Source organism: Pseudophryne corroboree, chromosome 1, assembly GCF_028390025.1.
Source record: "Pseudophryne corroboree isolate aPseCor3 chromosome 1, aPseCor3.hap2, whole genome shotgun sequence".
Classification (NCBI taxonomy): Eukaryota; Metazoa; Chordata; class Amphibia; order Anura; family Myobatrachidae; genus Pseudophryne; species Pseudophryne corroboree.
The window spans coordinates 462,810,034-462,816,033 of record NC_086444.1 but is presented as its reverse complement, the minus strand read 5'-3'; the positions used below and the strand labels follow the sequence as shown (position 1 = coordinate 462,816,033).

The following is a 6,000-nucleotide window of genomic DNA, read 5'->3' as shown; positions in this document are numbered from 1 at the left end:
ATAAGTGGCTCTACTGTGGTATAACGTGTATAAGTGGCTCTACTGTGGAGTAACGTGTATAAGCGCCTTTACTGTGGTGTAATGTGTATAAGGGGCTCTACTGTGGTGTAACATATATAAGCAGCTCTACTGTGGTGTAACGTAAATCAGGGGCCCTCTAATGTTTGTGTAACGTGTATAAGCGGCTCTACTGTGGCATAACATGTATAAGTGGCTCTACTGTGTAATGTAATGTGTATAAGGATCTCTACTGTGTGGCATAAAGTGTATAAGGGGTACTACTGTGTGGTGTAATCTGAATAACGGACACTACTATGGTGTGTTGTGAATAACGGACAATTCTATGTGGTGTAATCTCAATTGGTACTATTCTGTGACCATGCCCCTTCCCCATGAAGCCACACCTCCATATTTTTGGTGCACGTCTTCGCCTCACACTGTCCCTATTTTTAACATGGGGGGCGCCCAAAGGAAACTTATGCTCTAAGGTCCACAATGTCTAAAACCGTCCCTTTCACCAATTTTGGATTTTTAAATATTCTTTCTTTTCAAATGTAACATGCACCCAATTCAGTACAGTGGAGGGCGCGCCGAAACATACCCTTGCTCCAGGCACCATGGCACCTAGCTACACTTCTGTCTGTAACTTGCTAAAAAGTGTGAACATATAGGGGGTAATTCCAAGTTGATCGCAGCAGGATTTTTGTTAGCAATTGGGCAAAACATGTGCACTGCAGGGGGGGGGGCAGATATAACATTTGCAGAGAGAGTTAGATTTGGGTGGGTTATTTTATTTCTGTGCAGGGTAAATACTGGCTGCTTTATTTTTACACTGCAAATTAGATTGCAGATTGAACACACCCCACCCAAATCTAACTCTCTCTGCACATGTTATATCTGCCTCCCCTGCAGTGCACATGGTTTTGCCCAATTGCTAACAAAAATCCTGCTGCGATCAACTTGGAATTACCCCCATAAAGCGTCCATTTACCAAAAAGTAAATTTCACATAGATATGCACTTTGAGCAGCAATGCTAATCACTGTGCCACCATACAATCTAGACAAGCATTCAAACACAGCATTTATAATGCCATCCGATACTTTACCAACATCTAAATGTAACTTCATAGTTTGGCATGCAGTGACGGCTGCAAGCTATTTAAAAGCATACTTATTTTGTACTATATCATTACAAGAATTTGTTGGCTTGGTCAAAATGGTAAATGTGCGAAGTAAAGATAAGTGTTTACTTAAAATATTCATAGGAGCAGCAGCCATGTGAAATATGACCATGGTGTTAATGTACAATTTTGTTTTCACTTTGTGTGCTTATTTCATTAGCTTTACAGACACACAGTAAACAAGAATGCAAAGCTTGCTGGTCAATCTATAATAGCAATGCAGTATGCTTGGCAGGGGCGTATCTACGGAGGAGGGAACCTGTGTGCAGTCTCCGCGTGTGGGCCCCCTCCTCCTCCTTAGCCGGCAGCGCAGTTAGTGCTCTGAGCACTAGAGAGACTCTGGCACAGTGCCAGAGACAACAGCGCTTGCGCAGGTGTCTGGGAAAATAAGGCGGACATTTTTCCAGAGACCTGCACAAGCGCTTTAGACTCTGGCACAGTACCAGAGTCTCCCTAGTGCTCAGAGCACTAACTGCGCTGCCGGCTAAGGAGGAGGAGGGGGCCCACACGCGGAGACGCCGATGGACACCAGAAAGGTAAGTATAAGAGAAATGGATGCATTGTGTGCAGTGTGCGCCCCCTCTGGACCCAGGGGCCCGTGTGCACCGCACACACTGCACCCATTATAGAGAGTGTGCATTTTATTTATGCTGGATGTTCTTCATACAAACTCAGGGGCAAACGCAGGATTTTCCAGCGGGGGTTTCCGACGTACATGTTTGCCAAGGACAAACACAAGATTCTTCGGTGAGGGGGATTCCACAGACATTGAATATAACACATACATACATACACATTATATATATATATATATATATATATGTATGTGTGTGTGTGTATATATATATAAATCTATATATTTATACATATATATATATATACAGTATACACACACATAAAACACATACTGTACACACCTACATATATTACACAAATAGAAAACATATAACACATCACAACCTACACATACAAACCCGATGGAATGCACTGTGCTGGTGCTGTTGCCGGGTTTGCAGGGGCTCACAAGCCGGGCATTTCGAGGACAATTTTGTGATTCACACGGTAGCCAGCAGCCAGAGAAGGTTGGTGCAAGCCACTGGAAAGAGGCATGCCTGGACAGGCAGTTAGCGAGCACCGTTGGAGGAGAACTGTCAGCCCTAGTGGTCGGGTAGGAGCCGCATGCGCTGCAGTACATATGGGCACACTGCTATTTCTGGAGGTACATGAGGGGAAAGGGGCAGGCTATGGCTAGCCGGCGCTCCGGTTCCCGTGACTGAAGGTGCCGAGACCTCATCAAGGAAGGCACTGAATATAGCTGGGGGGCTGTGCTGCGAGGAAAGGCAAGCCAGCTTCACGTGCAAGGCTCCAGTCATGGATCGTCGAAATTGGCAGGTCAGCAGCTGAGTAAAAAAAATTATTGGTACATCAGGGGGGGTTTCTGGGTACTCAGAAAGTGAACCCCCCCCCCCCCCCTTCCCGCGTGCGCTACTGAAACTATTAATGAAACTATTAACAATTATCTCTTGAAACAGGGTCTGACCCGGGTTGCAAGAGTGTCTGAAAACCCAGGTTTTTGGTGGAAAAGGGGTATTACTGCCCAGAAAATTGTGGTGTCCCTTTGACTTTGTTAATTCAGTGGTAATTGCCCATGTAATCTTCTTGTATTTTATTGTATGCAACATTTTGATTCATTGGGGGGAATTCAAATGTTTGAAAAGTCTGTTTTTTCCTGTCTATTAGATAGAACTTTTCAAACATTTGAATTCCCCCCATTGTGGTGATATCCACTTAGATGTTTCTGCTCTCTACTAACAACCTAGTGATTCAAGGAATCAAGTGTTTTGTCTTTGTCATAGCCTATCTTGTCTAAATTTAGTTGTGTTGTCAACACACTGAAAACATCACATGAGTATGTTGTCTTGTATACACCCATACCCATGAACTTTATAATAACAATACACACTTTCCCATACAGCAGCTGTTACATTTGTTATTTACTGTATCAAGTATTCCCTACACCTGTTAGATTGTAAGCTCATCTGGGAAGGGTCATCTTTACCTTCTGTTTCATGTTATTATTGCATGTAATTTGTTTGCATTATGATCCCCTCTAGAGCCAGCCCTAACCAATATGATGCCCTAGGCAAGATTTTGTCTGGTGCCCCCTAGCACCACCGCTAGTTCCGCCTCTGACCCTGCATCCCTTCACCAGCACCATCACCCCTCACCCAGAGCAGTCCTCATTTTGGTGCTCCTACCCCCTATATTTTAAACAGCAACAGTGTGCACATTTGGCGCACAGCTCAAAAAGGATAGTGTTCTTGCTGGGAAGAGGCATGGCCACACAATAGTACCCCAATTCAAGTAATGCCACACAGTAGTGCAACTTTATTCACATTTTATCCTGTGATAGTGTCCCTTATTCACGTTACATCACACAGTAGTACCACTTTACCTTTAGAGATGTGCACCGGAAATTTTTCGGGTTTTGTGTTTTGGTTTTGGGTTTGGTTCCGTGGCCGTGTTTTGGGTTCGAACGCGTTTTGGCAAAACCTCACCGAATTTTTTTTGTCGGATTCGGGTGTGTTTTGGATTCGGGTGTTTTTTTCAAAAAACCCTAAAAAACAGCTTAAATCATAGAATTTGGGGGTCATTTTGATTCCAAAGTATTATTAACCTCAATAACCATAATTTCCACTCATTTTCAGTCTATTCTGAACACCTCACACCTCACAATATTATTTTTAGTCCTAAAATTTGCACCGAGGTCGCTGGATGACTAAGATAAGCGACCCAAGTGGCCGACACAAACACCTGGCCCATCTAGGAGTGGCACTGCAGTGTCACGCAGGATGGCCCTCCAAAAAACGCTCCCCAAACAGCACATGACGCAAAGAAAAAAAGAGGCGCAATGAGGTAGCTGTGTGACTAAGCTCAGCGACCCTAGTGGCCGACACAAACACCTGGCCCATCTAGGAGTGGCACTGCAGTGTCACGCAGGATGGCCCTTCCAAAAAACACTCCCCAAACAGCACATGACGCAAAGAAAAAAAGAGGCGCAATGAGGTAGCTGTGTGAGTAAGCTAAGCGACCCTAGTGGCCGACACAAACACCTGGCCCATCTAGGAGTGGCACGGCAGTGTCAGGCCGGATGGCCCTTCCAAAAAATACTCCCCAAACAGCACATGACGCAAAGAAGAAAAAAAAGAGGCGCAATGAGGTAGCTGTGTGACTAAGATAAGTGACCCTAGTGGCCGACACAAACACCTGGCCCATCTAGGAGTGGCACTGCAGTGTCACGCAGGATGGCCCTTCCAAAAAATACTCCCCAAACAGCACATGACGCAAAGAAGAAAAAAAAGAGGCGCAATGAGGTAGCTGTGTGACTAAGATAAGCGACCCTAGTGGCCGACACAAACACCTGGCCCATCTAGGAGTGGCACTGCAGTGTCACGCAGGATGGCCCTTCCAAAAAACACTCCCCAAACAGCACATGACGCAAAGAAAAATGAAAGAAAAAAGAGGTGCAAGATGGAATTGTCCTTGGGCCCTCCCACCCACCCTTATGTTGTATAAACAGGACATGCACACTTTAACCAACCCATCATTTCAGTGACAGGGTCTGCCACACGACTGTGACTGAAATGACGGGTTGGTTTGGACCCCCACCAAAAAAGAAGCAATTAATCTCTCCTTGCACAAACTGGCTCTACAGAGGCAAGATGTCCACCTCATCATCATCCTCCGATTCATCACCGTGTACATCCCCCTCCTCACAGATTATCAGTTCGTCCCCACTGGAATCCACCATCACAGCTCCCTGTGTACTTTGTGGAGGCAATTGCTGCTGGTGAATGTCTCCATGGAGGAATTGATTATAATTCATTTTAATGAACATCATCTTCTCCACATTTTCTGGAAGTAACCTCGTACGCCGATTGCTGACAAGGTGAGCGGCGGCACTAAACACTCTTTCGGAGTACACACTTGTGGGAGGGCAACTTAGGTAGAATAAAGCCAGTTTGTGCAAGGGCCTCCAAATTGCCTCTTTTTCCTGCCAGTATACGTACGGACTGTCTGACGTGCCTACTTGGATGCGGTCACTCATATAATCCTCCACCATTCTTTCAATGGAGAGAGAATCATATGCAGTGCCAGTAGACGACATGTCCGTAATCGTTGTCAGGTCCTTCAGTCCGGACCAGATGTCAGCATCAGCAGTCGCTCCAGACTGCCCTGCATCACCGCCAGCGGGTGGGCTCGGAATTCTGAGCCTTTTCCTCGCACCCCCAGTTGCGGGAGAATGTGAAGGAGGAGATGTTGACAGGTCGCGTTCCGCTTGACTTGACAATTTTCTCACCAGCAGTTCTTTGAACCCCTGCAGACTTGTGTCTGCCGGAAAGAGAGATACAACGTAGGTTTTAAATCTAGGATCGAGCACGGTGGCCAAAATGTAGTGCTCTGATTTCAACAGATTGACCACCCGTGAATCCTTGTTAAGCGAATTAAGGGCTCCATCCACAAGTCCCACATGCCTAGCGGAATCACTCAGTGTTAGCTCCTCCTTTAATGTCTCCAGCTTCTTCTGCAAAAGCCTGATGAGGGGAATGACCTGACTCAGGCTGGCAGTGTCTGAACTGACTTCACGTGTGGCAAGTTCAAAAGGTTGCAGAACCTTGCACAACGTTGAAATCATTCTCCACTGCGCTTGAGACAGGTGCATTCCACCTCCTATATCGTCGTCAGTTGTATAGGCTTGAATGGCCTTTTGCTGCTCCTCCAACCTCTGAAGCATATAGAGGGTTGAATTCCACCTCG

General features: G+C 45.8%; 1 long non-coding RNA gene across 1 annotated transcript in view; it reads left to right on the top strand.

Annotated features, from left to right (window-relative positions):
- Positions 1-2,317: 2,317 nt before the first annotated feature.
- The window catches only part of LOC134903492 (uncharacterized), a 53,005-nt gene continuing 49,322 nt past the window's right edge, over positions 2,318-6,000 (top strand). The window contains exon 1 of the long non-coding RNA XR_010175751.1: positions 2,318-2,574. This is a non-coding gene — a long non-coding RNA (uncharacterized LOC134903492). The remainder of the gene's footprint in view (positions 2,575-6,000) is intronic.